The sequence below is a fragment of the Pinus tabuliformis genome, chromosome 1_2 (assembly GCF_031772625.1).
Source record: "Pinus tabuliformis cultivar Carrire ecotype Pingquan chromosome 1_2, CPIR1, whole genome shotgun sequence".
Classification (NCBI taxonomy): Eukaryota; Viridiplantae; Streptophyta; class Pinopsida; order Pinales; family Pinaceae; genus Pinus; species Pinus tabuliformis.
In genome coordinates, this window is record NC_142298.1 from 1,332,365,754 (window position 1) to 1,332,386,446 (window position 20,693).

Below are 20,693 nucleotides of genomic sequence, written 5' to 3' on the forward strand. Positions count from 1 at the left end.
AAGGTCTCAACTATAAGTGGCTCTGAGGTCTAGTACAATGGTTTTTTCTTTGTCTACGAGTCGTTCTTTTTTAAATTTTACTATTTTCATTTATTACATTCGGCTATATTTTATTGGGTTTTAGATTTTCTTCCTGTCTCTTGGCCTCCTAGTTCCAGTTTTCTCCCTAATCGAGCTCCCTCCTATAGGTTCTTACATTTCTTTTTTTTCATTAAAGATTTCAAGGAAGGGCTACTAGTCTCGAGAAGTCAAACCTGATTCCATAATAAGAGCTAGACTTGCACCTCTTATGTGTTTCTTTCTCTTTTTGTTTGGTTCTCTCTCCTAGGTTATGGTCTCTAGCTTCATTCTTCTTGTCTTGATATTTGTATCCTTTGCTTTCATTCTCCCTTAAGTATGGCAAGACGTGTGGTGTTCTTTGGTTGTAGAGGAGAAAGAAGATGTAGAGTTGCCTCTCATATTTGTCCCAAGGCTCATCAACCTTCATCCTCTTAGCCTTGGGCTCAGGTTACTGCTTGTCGTTCTATGGCTCAATTTATGGAGGTAATACCTAAAGAAGTCTGTTGAACTATTTCAAAGGTTGAGGAGGAAGTTTGTTATAGTCACAAAATTCACTTCATATTATCAAGTTAACAGTGACACAAGGAATTGGATCCCATAGATTGACAATTCAACTCAGCCTCACTACACGTCACATATGCAAACTTTCAATTTGTATTGGCACATTAAAAATTTTGTGGGAAGGATCCTCATAGATTGATTAGACGCATCAAGAAATTATGGTGTGCATTACAGTGATGATGGACAAAGTGGAGAGGTTGGACAATAAGGTTTCTATTTTGGAAATTGACAAATCTTACTTTCACTTCATCTAAAGAAGACAATAATCTTTCTCCACCAATTTAGCTGGGATATCCCTCTAGTTGATATATTAAGCAAGACAGTTTTTATGTTGCAACATTGTTCTAATTATGGTTGTCAATTTTTGGCAAAACACTATTATTAACTTTTTTTTCAATTTAAATGACAAATTGTAACTATTACAATATGTAATATGAAAATTGCAAATCTATATTACTATTTTGGTTTTTACAAATAAACTATAAAAAAACTATTATATGATTTTTTTTAATTAATATAAAATACTTAACTAATATATATTATATTATAAATTATTTTTATAACAAATATAAAATTATATTGTTTTTTTAAACTAAACTTAATTATTTTTAATTTTGTTAATAAATTTATTAAAAATAAATAAAAATGAATTAAAATAAAAAATTTGAATCACATTTAAATTTTCCAAATAATATTTCATTAAAAATATATATATTATTAAATTATATAAAAAAAATATAACAATATTTTTTAAAACAAAAATTAATTAACTTTGATAATTAAATGTATGATCATCCTTAAAACATTCCTTCTTAATATATTATGGTTATCGGTTAAAAACACGAAAATAACCTTACCCACCAAACCACAGAAACCGTATCGTAACCGTATCCTTCAATTACAAAAGATTAATAAAAACACAACCGTCAAAGTAAAATGTAATGAGGTTTGTTCCAAACACTGTGTCCAAAATATCTCATTTTATATTTGCTGAAAGTAGCCTTTAATGTTCAACCCAAAAGTTTGTGTTCAATATTGCCTTAAACAGATGGAGACATTTTCAATGAGGGTCCTAATTCCATGTTGCTCTATATGATACATGTTTTTATTACGAGATTGGTTTTCGAAAATAGAACCATTTGCGTTGTAATTTATTTTAATAAATAATTTCATATAATTTAATTATTATAGAGAAATTATTATTTTATTTTTTTTCATGAAATCGGTTGGTGTATGTATTCAAAAAAAGGAAGGGAGACTAAGCTCCAGTGTTACAAGAGAAGAGCTCATAGGATGAGCTTGCAGCTGTATTACATTGAAGGATTCCGCTGAAATGCTTTCATAATTAACTTGAAGGGCTCTAACACAAGTGTAAATTCAAACAAACTGAAATAGAAGCAATATGACTTTACAAGGCATCTAATCTATATTTATGTCACTGATCTGTCGAGCGATGGAATCCTCCGGGTGGCTGTCAGCTTCTGCGGTCCGTGGTACATCCAAAAAACTTCAAATTTGACCTAAAGCGACACTAAAAGAAGGCTCCCACAAGCTGTAGCAACGACAATGGTAACCAAAATGAAGATCAGAGTAGCAGGGGAGGGAGTTGGAGGGGGTCTCAGAAACTCGGAGACAGAGCTAAGGGAAATTCCAGACTTTAAGACAGAGACTAATGCTGAGCGAGAGGAAGCATGGATGAGCAAAAAAGGAATGCGATGAGGCAAGCTGGTGATCCTTGTCAGCGCAGAAAAGGAGGATCGAACGGGAGGGAGCCTGTGTAATGGAGCGAAAACAAAAATAGATATCATAAGCCAACTGCTAACCAAGGGAGCGAGAGCAGAGTGGTAAACGAGCATGAAGAGGGGAACTTGCAGAAGAAAGGGAAGCTTCCAGGGATAAAAAGCAGGCGGGCAGAGGCCCAAAAAGTGCCGGATCACGTGAAAGGAGCTAGGGCGTTCATGGATTCCATAGGGGTAGCATGGATTTAGAGGTACAACGAAATCTGCAATGGGATATGAGGGAATTTTCGACGGTTTGCGACAGAGGGCCTCAGGATTACAGTAGATTTGGTTGGGGTACACTTTGGCAGAAACGCAGGACATTTGACATAAGCTATTTGAAACAATCATGAAAATCAAGGGAGGAATTGATATGAGTCTTCATTGTTGCAGAGAAAGCTTCCTTTGGCCCGAGAGCAAGCTTGGCTGGCCCGTTTGTCAGCTTCTCGGTTGATGGATCGAAGAATGTGATAGAATTGGAATTCCTGGTCATGGTTAATCAAGACTTTGCATCTGCTGATGATTTGCTGCAAGAAAATATTGGAAGCTTTCTGCTTACTATTCATTAAATTAATAATGATAGCAGAGTCGCCGAAGATGAGAGCTTTTTTTATTCCCTGGGCCTGTAGCTGAAGAATGCCTTGATAGAGGGCCAGAGCCTCAGCTCTGTTGTTTGAGAGGATCCCCAATCCCCATTCAAAGGAGACTAAGGGCTCACCAAAGGGATTGAAGATAATGCCCCCTGTTCCCGCCGCTCCCAGATTTGATTTAGAGGCATTGTTAAAGAACAAGGAGTGGGTGTTACTTGAGCGAAGCCAATTGTTGAAGTCATTCTACTTTAATCGAATTGTCCATATGTGACTGTTAGCTTTGCCCAGATTGCTATAGGATTTCACTGCTGAGGGGATACTAATCTTGTCTATTAGATTTCTTATGAAATCTTTTTCCTCAACCCAAAGGCTAGTTATGTCAATTTTTTTTGTGAGCTCAAAAGCAATAGTTTCGATCGCCAGACTTTTTGCCTTGATACAGATATGCCTGATTGAAGTTTCTTTATCTCTAAATATCATGTTGTTTCGAGCGATCCAGATCCTCCATAAAAGAGCAAAAGGGAGGGCATCCCACACTCTCTTAGCAGGGTTATGTTTCATGGATTGCCAAGGATAATTTCTTTTCCAATTGTTTAGAGCTTCTCCAATGGATTGCTAAGAATTCCAGATGGGAGGCGCGGAAGGATTGATGTTGCTCCAGCAAGAGACTGTGAAAGGGCATGAGATAAAAAGATGTTGTATAGTCTCCTCTGCTTCTTGGCAATTAGGACATCTGGAAGGTCCAGCAATGCCTCTTTTTTTAAGGTTCTCTGCAGTGAGAGTTTTTTCTTTCAAAAGAGTCCACATGAAGAATTTTACCTTAGGAATTGCTTTTGCTTTCCATACAGTTTTCCAGTGTATCCATGTTGGCGCTGGATGTTCCTTGTTGTTCAAATAATCATACCCTACTTGTATTATGTAGCTGGTGCCTGTGGGGAACCATCTGAATTCGTCCTTGTCTTTTTTGAAGGTGGGAGCAATGTTGTGCAGATGTTTACAGAAGTTGTCAAAGTTGCCTTTGAGGCGTTGAGGGATGGGAGGAAAATTCCATCGCATCCAAGCATGGGTTATTGCATCCCATTGAGAAATTTGGTCTAAATTGCATATCCCTTTACTTTGGAGGAAGAGTATTATTGAATCCATACCTGGGAGACTGTTGATTGGCGGATTTCCCATGATTTTATCAGTGCCGATGTTGACTTTCTTACCTCCTTTAGGCACCTTGGAAATGTTTTGCGCCATGAATGTGATGGATTTTTTACATAGCTTCCAAATCTTTGTGCAGTTTCTGTTGGGAATCTCAGATGCAAGTAGATGCTGCCTTGGTTGGCTGAGGTATTTTGCCTCCAGGACTTTTTTCCACCAGGCTGTTTGGTTTTCAATGAGTCTCCATATCAACTTTCTACCGAAGGCTATATTCATGAGAATTGGGGATCTGATGCCAAGGCCTCCTTTCTCCTGGTTTTGGATGACTTGTTTCCATCCAACCAAGTTGAATTTTTTCCTCTCATTTTTCCCTCCCTGCCAGAGGAAGAATCTGAGGACTCTGTCCATTTTGCGGAGAAAAGAAGCTGGAGCTTGGGCCAAGGAAAATTGGTAAAGGGGAAGAGAGGAAAGGCCTGATTTGAGAAGCACCAGCTGTCCAGCTGGATTAAGGCATGAAGTTCCCCACTTCTGGACTTTTCTTTTCATTTTGTCTAAGGTTAATTCCCAATCATCTGCCCTTGCATTCCCTATACTCACCGGAATTCCCAGGTAGCTGAAATATTCCCAATTTAACTTGCAAGGAACACCAAATATGGTGGCGATGTTTTGAATCGTTTGAGCTGAAGCATTCCATCCGTAAATACAACTTTTGAGATGGTTAATCTGGCCTCCTGAATATCTCATGAATTGATCTAGCAAGGATTTGAATCTTCGAGCTATGATTGTAGTCGCCCCTCCCAGCAGCAGAGTATCATCAGCAAATTGGGAATGATTGATGTTTTTCACTCCATCTTCAAATTTAATACCAGTGATGAGACCTGCCTGCCTCTTATGGTCAAGCGCACAGCTGAAGGACTCTACCATTAAGAGAAAAAGGTAAGGGGATAAGGGGCAGCCTTGTCTTAATCCTCTTGAGGATCAAAAGGAAGGTCCAGGTCTACCATTGATAAGATGGGCAATCCATGGCCCAGAGATACAGGCTCTTATGATATCAAGTAAGGAGGAAGAGAAGCCCATTTTCTGAAGTACAACAAAAAGGAAAGAATGCCTTACCCTATTGAAGGCATTTGCCAAGTCCAATTTCAAAATGAAGCCCTTTTCACTCCTGGAATGGCTTGAATGAATGGATTCTTGAACCAAGAGTATGGAGTCAGTGATTTGCCTGTTAGCCATAAAGCCTCCTTGGTTTTCTGAAATTAGCATCGACAAGAGAGGTTTGAGACGGGAAGCAAGGATTTTTGTGAAGATTTTATAGGAGGAGTTGCAGAAAGATGTTGGCCTGAAGCGGGAGAAGTTAGAAGGGCGGTTCTCCTTTGGAATGAGGGCCAGGTGTGTTGAGTTTGTGTAGCCTCCTATTTTGCCTTTTCTCTGAATCCATTTGAAGTATTTTAGGAGATCCTTTTTTATCAATTCCCAATATTCTCTATAAAAACATATTGGGAAACTGTCCGGTCCGGGTGCCTTGTTGGGCTGAAGGCACCAAATTGCTTCCTTAATTTCTTCCTCTTTTATCTCTTCTGTCAACCTTTTATTTAAGTTTGTTGTGATCTTTGTTGGCAAATGCTGCAGGAGGTCTATATGGTCTAAAATTCATATGCAAATTAGAGTTTAATTTAATGTCAACCCGGGAAGGTAAACTTAGAAGTGCTTATCTAAAATATATAGACCTAGAAAGATTCCTAATTTTTCCAAGATCTTAAAGTCCCCTTACAAGAACATATTCATTAAGATCTCTTTCAATAACTAATCAAACTTAGATCTAACAATTGTTTGAGATCTATGATTCTCTTACAAGAACATATTCTACAAGATCTCTTCCAACATTAGAACATCTAATAAGAAATTAAAAGCTGAAATAAAATAAACCTAGATCTAATAATTGTTTGAAATCTTATAGTCCTCTTACAAGAACACCTTCAAATAAGATTCTTCCAATATTAGAACATTTAACAAAACTTGAAAGCTGAAATCAAACAAAAACATAAAATAAATTATAAACAAATAAGCATGCAAGTGAGGCCATGGGGGCCCTCCACAACTCCACAAGCATACCACTTCAATGGAGACTCAGATGTAGAAGCAAAATTGAAGTATGATTATTTATTTCAAAATTCTAAGATTACAAAAACTTCCAGATTACAAATGGAGGAGATTGTACTCATACTTATACAATGGGATGAGTAACAACTCATAATGATCATCCACTAATCTACTTTCCCATTATTACAAAATATAATCCCACAAATCTCTCAAGCATTTTTAACTACTTTTCCATTATTACAAAATATGATCCCTTTGAATCCTCCATAAATCTCTCACATATCTTGGATAAGATATGCCAACCAAATCCTCCATGATCTTCTCCTTAGGAATTGGATAAGATATGCCAACCAAATCCTCCATGATCTTCTCCTTAGGAATTGGATAAGATATGCCAATCCAAATCCTCCATGATTTTCTCCTTAGGAATAAGCTTGCATAATTATCTCCTTAATATGGTGGAGGAGATATTAATTCTTCACGTATTTCCTACACATCATAAAACTCACATATTCTTGAAATATATATAAAAATATGTATATTTTCTAATATTTAATCATAAATTCACTTGTAATACAAAAATGAATAAAATGGAAAATAAGAAGGTGAAACCCAAATGTATGTATGAAAATGATATGATAAAAGGTTAATGGGATGATGAAACGTAAGGAATAGTGAAGAAAAAGGTGGATGAAAATATGACATTTCTGAGTCCCAACATCCTCCCCAACTGAACTTGTTGCATGTCCTCATGCAACCATGCATGGGTCTCTTTAAGAACATTTGGCATTTTGAACTTTGGCTTTACATGATGATGTCTTTTAATAATGAATGTTTCCAGGATATGTGAAAGACATGAGTAACAATTTACATTTTCTTATGGTTGGTTCTTGTGTGACAACCATGAATACAAAGAATGTTGGTTCTTGTGTTAACAACATTCATTTCATTTTCTATTCTCTTTTCTTCAATAATAATGTAAACACTCACTGGAAATCATAAGCTATCAATGTGCATAAGAAAGCCCTTTTGTAATATTAATGAAGCATGCCAATATTGCGTATGAAGCAAAGTGCAACAAAGTATCATTGGAAAATAAATGTTGGTGAATGGTAAATGGAGTGATAGTGGTGAAGAAATGGAATCATGGAAGTGAATATGTAGTGAATATAGTTCTCCCCCCCTCAACTGAATTGGTTGCATGTCCTCATGCATCTTGACATGGCTCATGAAAGGAAATGTAGCATGGTGAGGGAATTTTCCAAAATATTCAAGTTAGCATATAAGGAATTGCATGATTAAAGACTAGAAAACAACATACCTCTACTTACCCAAGAATGATGAACTATGCAATAGGAATGTAGCTGTTGCTGCTGCTGGATTAGGAAAGTGTGACTGATGTTGTTGTAACTGGATCCTGGGAAATGAAGGAATCTGAACTGTTGATGCTAAATAATGGAAAAGATAAATGCTGAAAGTGGAACTGTGGTACTCCCATAGATCAGAATTCATGCTGCTGTAACTACTGAGGGAGTCGTGAAAAAGTGTATAGTCTTCATTTGCTACTAAACTCCTTGGTACAATTCTAATCATGCGAAAGAACGTGTCGATGTCGAGCATGAATAGAAATCATTGGATTACCGGCCATTGATGTATGCCATTAACCAATGCGAGGCAACTCATCATTGATGTCAATGAGTGCCAAGGTACCCGAGTACATCTTACGAAGTGCGAATGGATGTGTTGAGGTCGAGCCACTTGCAAGATTTGAAGATCAAGGGACATTGATGTATTCCCATGATCGTCAACGAGAGAAATTTCCATTAAGGCATGCAAGCCTCTAGGTACTCAAAAGGAACTCTAGTCTATTTCCTAGATAAGGTGCTGATGTCGATGGGGCAAGACTTGTTGAAAGGTGGGCCTTAAGGAATCCCACATTAGTCAACGCGAGTTTGTACAAAAAGATTTGGTAGGACTATAAATGGAAAGAAATCATGGACAAGAAGTGTGGATCAGTGTGGCGAGGAAAACAAGGCAATGTGATCATGGAAAGGGAATGACTTCTAGCGTCCAAAAATGAATGTAAGGAAATGCATGGTGTACGAAGATGAACTCTTGCTGTGAAAAATGGATATGGAAAGGTCATGCTTTATGAATTTACAATTGGTGGAATTCAAAATGTGTTTCAAAAAGGGAGGTGCAAGGTAGTGGTTGTGGAGTTGGATTTGTCTTTAGAATTTTTCATGAATTGCAGTCTTTGGAAGACCAATTTTCGTCACAATGTAATCTCCTTCTGATCACTTGATTATCATGTAACCTGTAAAAAAAACTTGGCAGAAAGAAAACATAAGTGTGTTCAAGAAGAAATGGCCATTTCTTTCATGATTCTTACGCAAAAATTTCATACCAAATAAAACATATTAAGGACAATCAAAGTGTTGAAATTGACTTAATCATGATATTAAAATCAATCCATTCTTAAAATAACCATGAAAGTAATACTCCCTGTTTGGGTCAAATGAAATATACTCGGCAAAAAGATTGGTATTAGAAAGATCTGTTGTGGTCTGCATATTAGTATGTGATATAAAAGCATTCAACAGAAATATGTTATGCCAACTTGAAGCTATTGAAACAAGATAATCATCATTTATAGAATCCTCCAAATGTTTGATAAATCGATCCTCAAAATTTGTTTCCAAGTGTTCCATTTTTTTATTTTCAGACCTGCATGAATTTTGTGAATTTTTTTTTTTTTTTTTAAATAAAAAAACAAAAGAATGAAATTCAATTTTTTTTTTTTTTAATAACAAAATTAAAAAAATCAATTTTTTTTTTTTAAATAAAGAAATTAATTAAAAACTAATATAGAAAATTTCTAAAAATAAATTAACACTAAAATGGATTTTTTTTTCAATATCCTAAAAAACACACAAAATCCTCTAGAATCAATGAAAAATCGGGCTTTTATGTAACTTTGAATTCCTCTGCATATTAATTGTAAAAACTGTTTTTTCTTCATGTAGTTACCAAAATAGGGTCCCGAAGAACCACAATTTCCTCTTAGACCGTTAGGAATTTAAGCAAACAATTTCTGCGTTATATAATACATTCTATTATGGAAAAACCCATGCCTTCGTTTGTCTAGATTTGCTCTGGTTTGATCACAAACTGCTTTTCAAAACTGACGTTTTTAATGGGTTGTGTTTTGAAGATGATCTTTTTCTCATTCACAAAATTCTTTATTGTCGCATTGCAGATTAGTTCTCCAGCAAGAGTATTTTTATTGGAATAAATCAATAGATTTTCTGACCTTCCAGATCGCACGAAGCGCGGAAAGAGAGCATACTAATCTCTTGATTTATTTTTATTTATGCAGGTTAGCGTGGATGGATAAAACACAATTAAGATCTGCGACAAAACCTTGCATTATCTACACTCTTTCTGCAATGTCACGGGGGCATTTAGACTCCCGGAAGACAAATCTTTCCGATAATCAGGCTCCTGGCTCACCCGTGATATAGAAACAAGACATAGAAATGCAAAGATGTGCCACTGAATTTATTCATGATGATTTATTTTTTTGAAAACAAAACTAAAAACTTCTAATGATAACGACTTCTAATGACTTCTAATGAGATCTCATTTTTATTTTTCTAATCTATTCTACATTAACTTAAAAGATGTTTTATTTTCTAAGTAAAAGCATGCTTCCAGTGAAGCCATCTACGGTCTAAAAATTTGAACATGCGCACATCAAGATTTACAAATTTTACATTATGTTTTGCAAGTATGTGAGAATCCTGTCTTAGAGTTGGCTCAAGGTTATTGTCCTTGCTCTCCAAGAAGTACATGTTCAACATTGTCAAAGCCCTCATCCGTAGATGGATTAGTGAGAAATGGGGGGTTTAGAATGAAAACTGAATTTAAATTAACTATGTGCGAAAATGAAAAAAAATGCTCCAAACTTTGAACTCCTTTATGAACCTGCTGTCACCAAGTTCCACAAATTAGTCCATAAAAACAAATGCATAAAATAAATACTAAATCCTTCTAGTTGCACTTCCCTGGCAACGACGCCAAAATGTGTGGTCTAAAATGCATATGCAAATTAGAGTTTAATTTAATGTCAACCCGGGAAGGTAAACTTAGAAGTGCTTATCTAAAATATATAGACCTAGAAAGATTCCTAATTTGTCCAGGATCTTAAAGTCCCCTTACAAGAACATATTCATTAAGATCTCTTTCAATAACTAATCAAACTTAGATCTAACAATTGTTTGAGATCTATGATTCTCTTACAAGAACATATTCTACAATATCTCTTCCAACATTAGAACATCTAATAAGAAATTAAAAGTAGAAATAAAATAAACCTAAATCTAATAATTGTTTGAAATCTTACGGTCCTCTTACAAGAACATCTTCAAATAAGATTCTTCCAATATTAGAACATTTAACAAAACTTGAAAGCTGAAATCAAACAAAAACATAAAATAAATTATAAACAAATAAGCATGCAAGTGAGGCCATGGGGGCCCTCCACAACTCCACAAGCATACCACTTCAATGGAGACTCAGATGTAGAAGCAAAATTGAAGTATGATCCTTTATTTCAAAATTCTAAGATTACAAAAACTTCCAGATTACAAATGGAGGAGATTGTAATCCTATTTATACAATGGGATGAGTAACAACTCATAATGATCATCCACTAATCTACTTTCCCATTATTACAAAATATGATCCCACAAATCTCTCAAGCATTTTTAACTACTTTCCCATTATTACAAAATATGATCCCTTTGAATCCTCCATAAATCTCTCACATATCTTGGATAAGATATGCCAACCAAATCCTCCATGATCTTCTCCTTAGGAATTGGATAAGATATGCCAACCAAATCCTCCATGATCTTCTCCTTAGGAATTGGATAAGATATGCCAACCAAATCCTCCATGATTTTCTCCTTAAGAATTGGATAAGATATGCCAATCCAAATCCTCCATGATTTTCTCCTTAGGAATAGGCTTGCATAATTATCTCCTTAATATGGTGGAGGAGATATTAATTCTTCACATATTTCCTACACATCACAAAACTCACATATTCTTGAGATATATATAAAAATATGTATATTTTCTAATATTTAATCATAAATTCACTTGTAATACAAAAATGAATAAAATGGAAAATAAGAAGGTGAAACCCAAATGTATGTATGAAAATGACATGATAAAAGGTTAATGGGATGATGAAATGTAAGGAATAGTGAAGAAAAAGGTGGATGAAAATATGACATTTCTGAGTCCCAACAAGGTCAACGTAGAGTTCTTCCTCCCCTATTTCAGTTAGGAGCTCCTTGAAATGGTCTGAGGCAGCACTTTTGATGGTTGTTTGATCAGCGTGTTGGGTCCCTGCATTGTCTATGATGGCTGTTATGTTGTTTTTAATTTGCCGAACAATGGCTTGCTTATGAAAGAAAGAGGTATTCTTATCTCCGCTTTTCAGCCAAGTCTGTCTAGATTTTATACGCCATTTTTCTTCCTCCTCTCTTTTGATACTGCATAACTGATTATAAAGATTTTCTTCTTGAATCTTTTCAACTTGATGATACCCTTGATTTTCTATTGTACAATGGAGATCTTCAATTTTGGCTTTCACCTCTCGTTTTTTTTTCTCTGGTTCCTTATACTATGTTTTGCCCAATTTTTGAGTGCTTTTTTCACATTTTTAAATTTGTTTTCCCATATAAAGCCTGGAGATCCTTCAAGATGTTGACACCAGGTTTGCTGAATCAGAATTTTGGCTTCTAGATAATCGCTCCAAATATGATTGTATTTGAAGGGAAGAGGCCCAAGAGGGCAGTGCGAATCAATAGCTAAAGTAATGGGATAGTGATCTGAGACAGCAAAGGGCAGAATGGTGGCGTTGACAGCTGAAAATGTGGAAAGAAAGGAGATATTAACCAGAAACTGATCCAGTCTCTCCATAATATTGTTGCTACCCAATTTGCGATTACCCCAGGTGTATTTTCGATTTTTTGGAATGATGTCGACCAGATCACCGTGTTGCATTATGGTTTCCAGCTGATTTCTAAATGGGTCTGGAGTAAAACTACCCCCACGTTTTTCATTGGCATGTAATATTAAATTTAAGTCACCCCCTAAGATGATATTGCTACTGTCTTCTTCTATTATGTTCTTCCTAATGGAATCCTATCAAATTTCTTTGTCCTTGTAATGATTGGGGGCGTAGACATTATAAATTACAAACTGTTGTTTGCTCATATTGTTCCTCAACATTGTCTTTACCCAATGGTGTTCTATTACTTCAGCTTCGCTGTTCCACTCTTCCTGGCTCCAAATAGTAGTAATCCTGCTTGAGGCCCCTCTGGATTCACATGTACATCCTTTATAGCGCTTATGATGGTCAATAATCTTGTTAATTTCTGTCTTTCTCTATTTTGTTTCCTGCAATAAGATAATGGATGGTTGCTCTTGATTTATAAGATCCTTTAAGGCCTTGGTTTTGGAGGGGTGCCCTAGTCCCCTGCTATTCCATGAAAGAATTTTAATCATTTCAAAAGTGTGGTTCGAGGAGTTGCTCTCCCTCCCTTATCTTTGCTTGTTGTTTCTTTATCTATTGATCCTTGTATGTATGACTCTATAGGATTCTGGAGTCCTAGAGCTATGTCTTTTTGTGCGTTCTCATCCTTATGCTGTTTGGAAGATTTTCTTCCCGGCTTCTTTTGACCATCTAGAGAGGACCCATGATCCTTGGAATTGCTTCGAGTGATTCTAGGAAGGGGAGGATTTGATGGGAGGGAGGAGGGAATGACCAAGATACGGGGAGAAGAGGGAGTCTCAGATTGAATCAAGGAGGCAGGGGAATCTTCAGGAAGGGAAAGAACATGAAAGGGATTGGAGGAGGGAGAAGAAGGAGGAGGATTCAGCTGGTGGGCAGAAGATTGAGGCGGATGAGGGGAAGAGGGAAGAGGGGAAGAGGGCGGGGGGGAAGGATTGTGTGAGATGGGAGGGTGATGAGTGGAAGGTCCAGCTTCATTGGGTAGCTTATGGCTAGGGGCTCTTTTTTTCTTTTTGACCATTTCCCATTGTTCTTCTTGTGGACTATTATCAACATTAGAGAGCTTAGTGCAACGATTAGCAAAATGACCATACTCGTGATATACCTTGCACTTGAATGGGATCTGCTCATAGTCGAGTTGCTGAATGTGCGACCAGTCGTCAACTTTAAGTTTAATGGCCTCTGGAAGACCTTTACCCAAATCAACTTCAACGCAAATACGGGCACAAGCCTGCATATTATCTCTTGGCTCGCTCCGATCAATGTATTTCCCGACCGCATTTCCAATGGCACGAACTGATTCGTCTCCCCAGCAATGCAATGGGAGGTGAGGGAGACGAACCCAAACCGGGACCGCATTAGGGATATCCAGCTCCGGGTCGAAGTCTGGTGTCCATTTGTTTAAATACAAACCTCTGGAATCCATGAAGTAAGGTCCGTTGCGGAAAATCAAATCCTTGTCTTCCTTTGTCTCAAAATGGAAGGTGAAGTAACCCTTCCCACAAAATCTGATAGAAATTTTCCCTTGTATTTTGTCTGTCCAATTCCTTTCCACCCACCTCCGAACAGTTTTTGGTGAGGGCCAGAGACCTGTAAATTGCCCTATAAGTCCTTTTTCTGCAAGAGCAAGAGCAGCCATTCTGGGCAAAGTAGGAGGGAGAGAGACTTCATGTAACCCCTCGATTTTTTTAACAAACTTGGAAATCGAAGGGCGAGCATGCGGAGGAGGTAAGGAATTTATCAATGCGGAAAAAGCTTGATGTTGCGCTGCCTCTTCCAGTGGAGCCTCCGGAGGGGCCATCCGAGCAGACGAGGTCCGATACCAAGCAGGTTGCAGGCAACTGCGGGAGGCGCGCACGCTGCAAACTCTCTTGTTGATCCAGAATCTTTCAAACTATGTTAGCCTCGAGACAGCTAGGAGCAAGAAGCCTAGCAGCAGGGGTTGCTAGGCGGGAGTCTTTAGAGAAATGTCGGACCGAAGGAGAACAGGGCGCAGGAGCTCCGGAAGCCCAGCAGTGGGGCTGCCAGGCGGGCGCTAGCTGAGAGCCGCAAGGCCGAAGGAGGGCAGGGCGCGGAGGAGCCAGAGCTCGTGCGCGAAAAATCCCGGTATTATAGAGAAATTATTAATAAAGAATTTATAAGTGATATATTTAATTGGGTTTAGAGTAAGTTGTAAAATTATTTTTGTTTGATTAAGAATTTGTTTTTTAGATTGAGAAAATTATATTTTTTTAGAATGAAAAAATAGGTTGATGATTCAAAACTTACAGGTATTGGATAAGAATGAAAGTTTATCTACTTATAAATTATTATAGACAATTCTAAGTTACATTTGTGAATAATAGTTAATATAATTGTTCTCATTATTAATTTAACAACTAGATTATGATAAAATTTTCTACTTTCTTAAAAATATGTATATTTAATTAATTTTTTAATATTATTAATTTCTATTACGATTAATAATTCAATCATATTTTAATAACATATTTAAAAATTTTAAGGAAAAATTAATAAATAAATAAGTTTTAAATTATGTAGAATAGAATTTTTAAATGCTATTAAAAATTTAGTCACACTTCATCTAAATATTTTAAAAGTGATAAAATCTCATTAAAAAACAATTATTAAAAAAAAAGATAAAACCTAATTTTAAATATGAATTCTTTCATAGGTAAGATGTACCTTTATTTGAGATAAAAAGAAAAACTTCAGAATATTTCGGGTGTTTTGCATTGTTGTATTAAGGGGAATATTTAATATGTTTTTGTTAATTTTTAAAATATATATTAAGTTGGTAAAGATTAGATTTCATATAAATAAATTATTAATTTGTACTTTATAAATATATTTAGATGAATTTTTATATAATTTTTTTAAATAGTTTTTTATAATAGTCTTTTAGTTAATTAAATAATTAATATAAATATTTTTTATTTAATTTATACTTTATAAATATATTTAGATGAATTTATATATAATTTTTTTAAATAGTTTTTTTAATTAATTAAATAATTAATATAAATACTTTAAAATATGGGAAAAGATAAATATTTAATAATATAATTTTAAAGTGATAACATCTTTTTTTATTAGGCTATAAATTACTTAGTTTCATGTAATCATTCTTTTATTTATATATATATATATATATATATATTGTTATTAAATAAGTTAAAATAGTTTTTTTCCAAGGAAAAAAAGCGAACTTTTTTATAAGGAATAAAAAAGTTACAAAGCATATGAGTTAACATTCTGCAAAAAACTGCCTGATAAGGAGCAAAGGCTCCTCTGAGAAAGATCATCAGCACCCCTACAGAGCGCTAAACAAAGTCTCCTGTACTCGGCCTGAAAAGCCATAACCAAAAAAGAGCTGAAGTCCACAGTGTCTCCTGGGTCTCCTTTCATGAGGAAAACAACCCAGAAAAAACCCATACAGTAAACAGTTCACAATCCGCTCTATCAATCCAGAGCATAACAGTATATAAAAGGAAAAAACACATTTGACATATGCCACCGATATCTTATGAAGCACAGATAATCTAGTGCATATAAGTGGAAAACAAAAACATTATATATTTGGAGGGAGATCCGACACACGGATCTGATCCTGAAACTGTTCTGTTACTCTCCAAGTGCCCACAGCTTGCTGCAGACCTTCTTTAGAAAGCCGATCTGCCTCCTCGTTGCAATCCCTGTAGATGTGGTCAATAGAAAAAACATTAAACTGCTGTTTTAAGGTTTGTATTTCTTCTAGTAAAGGCATCAACATGTAGTGCTGGCATCTATATTTCCCATTAACCCAGTTAACAACATTCATCGAATCTCCATAAATCTGAACTGTAAGAATATTTTTGTGGATGAGCCAACAAAGGAGCAGCTTTAAGGCAGTGAGTTCAGCAAAGTTATTTGTTCCCATCCCGATTCCCACAGAGGCCTTTAGTGAGTGAGAATCACTAAGATGTATGCACAACCCAGCACCCGTGGAATTGTTTTGGGCTGCCCCGTCAAAGAAAGCCCACGGTATCCCATCTCTAATGCGAAGCTCCTTCCGCAGATCAATTTTTGCAGGATCCTCCTTTACAGGAATGCTATCAAGAATGGCATTGCTTTGAATGGCAATAGCAGCCACAGGGGTCGACATTTCTCTAAAAATACTACGATTCCTTGCAATCCAAATACCCCAGCAAATGATGGGAGGCAAATTCCTCAGGTTCCTCTCTTGAAAATGGTTCCACCAATATTCCCAAGCTGTGGTCATACTATCTCCCTCCCACCTTAATTTTACATTTAAGAGCCTTTCCGCTTCATTCCAGACCTGCTTTGTAAAAGGGCATGATAGGAAAAGATGGTGAATGGATTCTGAATCAGCAAAACACAGAGGGCATCTTCCAGGTCCCTGCTTAAACCGGGCTTGTAGAATTTCCCATGTAGGAATCTTATGATTTAAGGCGCACCAAAAAAAGATTCTAGCTTTTTTAGGACACTTAAGTTTGAACAAAGGCTTTGACCACCAAACAGGAGGATTCCAGCCTTTATTCTTCATCAAGAAATTGTAGCCAGCCTTTGGAGAATATAGCCCTGTCTCAGCATGTGCCCAAACCAGAGAATCCGGCCTGTCCTTTATTCTTACATTGGATCTTCTAAGCTCCTGAAGGAATAGCTGCCATTCATTTCTCCAGGTGAGATCTATTCCTAGATCGGCTTCAGACTTCCAAGCCTGCCCCCATATAGATGACTGCTCCATATTTGCAATCTGCCTTAAGCTTCTTATTCCTATATCATCCAGGTGAGTGAGCATTCCAGGAGAAAGAGCAAAACCCTCACTACACCCTACCCACGGATCCCTACCGATCCTCAAACTTTCTCCATTTCCAACCCGCCAAGCCAAACCTTGTTCAATTACCTTAAAAGCCTCAGCAGTGGCTTTCCAGATGACAGAACAGTTTCTTCCTTTTTTGTTTGGGGTTCTAATCCAATCTTCGAGTGGAGTAGGGTCAATGTACTTTCTTTTAACTACCTTCGTCCAGAGATTCTCCATGGAGATGATTCTCCAACCTGATTTAGCTGCTAAGGCTAGGCTGAAGTCAGTGGGACTTTTCAAACCCCATCCACCCCAGTCTTTTGGTCTTGCGATCTTATCCCATGCCACCCAGGGGAGGACAGATTCCTCTTTGGACCCAGACCACAGAAACCTACTGCAAATCTGCTTTATTTTGTGGAGAATCCCTTTTGGGATCCAGGTCAATGCTGCCCAAAAAACCGGTATAGCCTGAAGGACTGAATTTACCAAGGTAAGTCTTCCTGCCCTAGAAAGCCACTTGAAACTCCAATGGGATATTTTTTGTTCAATCTTCGCTATTAGCCAATTCCAGTCCTGCTTTCTGTAAGAGGATGGTTTAAGCCAAAAACCAAGATATTTGAACGGCTGCTCCATATTACAGGTTCCAAAGGGCAGGTGAGCAGCAATCATAGTCTCCTCTTGTCTATTGAAGCCTTCAAAGATTAATTGAGACTTCCTTTCATTTAATTGAAGCCCTGTAGCTTTTAGGAACTGATCAAGAATGCGCTTAATCTCTAAAATTTCATTTAAGTTCCCATTTGAAAACAAAAGAATATCATCGACAAAAAGCAGGTGTGTAATGAACAGATTAACAGCAACTTCCAAACCTTTTACCAAACCTGAACTTTTTGCCTTTGCAAAAAGTCTGCTCAAGCCTTCTGCAGCAAGAAGGAAAAGCAGGGGGGAGAGCGGACACCCTTGACACAGCCCTCTTTGACTTTTAAAGAATTGAGAAGCAGCTCCGTTTATCAGGACAGCAAAATTTACATTTGTGATACATCCCATGATCCAATTTATGAAGCCCACCTGGAAGCCCAGATGTGTCAAGAGCAACTTTAAATACGTCCAACTGACCCTATCATAGGCTTTGGATAGATCTATTTTGAGCACTGCCCCCTTTTTGTTTGCTTGCCTGATACTGTGAATAGTTTCTTGAGCTACCCCGATAGCTTCATGGATTTGTCGCCCGTCCAGGAAACCAAATTGCTCCTTTGAAATACAGCAAGATAAAATGGGTTTCAGGCGAACCGCAATGATCTTTGCTATAATCTTGTAGATGGTATTGCACAGAGAGATAGGCCTGAAATCTTCGAAAGAACCAGGGTCTTCTTTTTTTGGAATAAGGGCTATGAAGGTTGCATTGAACGGACCATAAATTTCTCCTTTCACTCTAGATTCCTCCACAACTTCAGTAATTTTTGCCCCGATAGAATCAAAAAAGTGTGTAAAGAGTTCTATGGTCCATCCATCGGGCCCTGGGCTTTTATCTTTCGCCATAGACTTTATTACACTTTCTACTTCCTCCTTTGTCACTTCTCTAAAAGGATCTTCAGCTTCTTCCTCCTCCACAAACGAGGAAAAGCCTGGGCAGTTCTGATTATTTCAGGCAATGATATCCCCCCAGGATCAGAGAAGAGAGACTGGAAATGATTCTTTCCCATAGAAGACAGATCTTCAAATGATGAGGCCTCCCTGCCTTCAGAGTCCCTCAGCTTCCAGATAGTATTTGCATTCCTCCGCCCTTTTGCATAATTATGAAAAAAATTTGTATTTTCATCCCCTGCTTTCAACCAAATAGCTCTGCTTTTCAATCTCCACTCCTCTTCTCTATCCAATAAGATCTTCGCTCTTCTCTTTTCCAGAGCCAGAATTCTTTCTTTCGATTCCTGAGATGCATAAGCATCAGTCTCTGGGTCTTCAAGAACCCCCAGAGCCTCATCAATGCTAACTAGCTCTTCAATTTGTTTTTTCCTTCTAGCTGAAGCCCATTCAATAGCTGCTTTCTTAAGTCTTTTAAGATTATCCATGAAGCGACCTGCTTTATTCTCCGATTGCTCCGAACCCGAATGTCTCCAGGTTTCATTGAAAAGTTTTATGAAAGAGTCCTCCTGAAGCCAAGAGGCATTGAATTTGAAAGGAGCGGCCGGTTTTGGAGGGGGTTTTGAGAATTCCAGCAGGATGGGGAAGTGGTCCGAGTTTCCACCTTCACCCACCCATTGCCGGAACAAAGGAATATTGGACGCCAACCTTTCACTGATGAGAAACCGGTCCAATCTTTTCGCAATTCTATCATCCCCCGTTCTTCTGTTCCTCCAGGTTGGTTTTGCTTTTATGATATTTACATCAATCAGCTGATGAGAAAGAAGGGCATTTGAAAAGAAATCTGTCAGGGGATCCTCCCTCGCAAGAGGCCCCCAAGCTTCGGCGATCCCCAAAGAAAAATTAAGGTCTCCCCCAATTATTAGATTTTTATCTTTAATCAGACCTTTTGAGAGGAGATCATTCCAAAAAGAAACCCTTCCCTGACAAGGGCCGTAAACATTAACAAACAACAAAGGGATATCAAAATCAGGGGAAACAACCTCCAATCCCAAAACATTTGGTAATCCCCAGGAATTTAACACCTTCAGTCTTCCTTTCTTAAAACCCATGGCAAGCCCTCCCGAGTGACCTGAAGCATCAGCAGCTATGAAGACCCAACCCGGTAAGATAGAACAGAGAGATGATTCAATATCCATACTTTTGCCCAATGTTTCTTGAAGAAAAACTATATCCGGGTTATTACGCGAAATTAGGTCTTTTAGAGCTAGTTTTTTGGGTTTACTAGCTAAACCCCTGCAATTCCAAGAAAAACAGATCATTTAATAACCATCTCAGGGGGTTTTGCTGCTCTAAGCGCCCCAGGAATTGTCATCTGTTTCCCATCAGCTACATCATAAACGGCTTTAGCTTGAGTTTTTGAAAGCAGGGATTTTCGCCCTCTACCCTTCTTAGAAAAACTCTTAGGAGTCTCAGCCCCTAACCCACCTACAGGCTCCATAATCTCATTCGAACAAACCGACTTTTTGCTGAGTGATCTAAGATTATAATGGCGAGCAGCAGAAGAAGGCCCAGCACCCTTACCCAATGGGGGAAAATCCTCACAGTTCAGATTTAAGGAGGGCATTTCGGCAGAGAGATTATCAATATTTTGCATAACATCCTTACAATTATTTAACAGAGAACTACCCCCGACAATAGATTCAGATATAAAGGCAGGATTTTTTTGAGAGGACTGCATACCCGTTTGTTCATCTTCGTTGACGGCGGCCGGAACAGGAGTAGGAGGATCCAGCATCGGTTGTTCATCGGAAGAAACCAGCGGGCCTCTGTCCTCCCTGGGCTTTCCTTCCTCTGACTGATGCAGGTGCTCTTCCGCAGCAGTCCCAAATGGAATAGACTCCTCCAGCGGGCTCTCAACATGCCTCCTAGGCCCTTCCCACTCCTCTTCATCTCTTTGAGTCCTCCTCCTTCTCCTTCCCAACGGG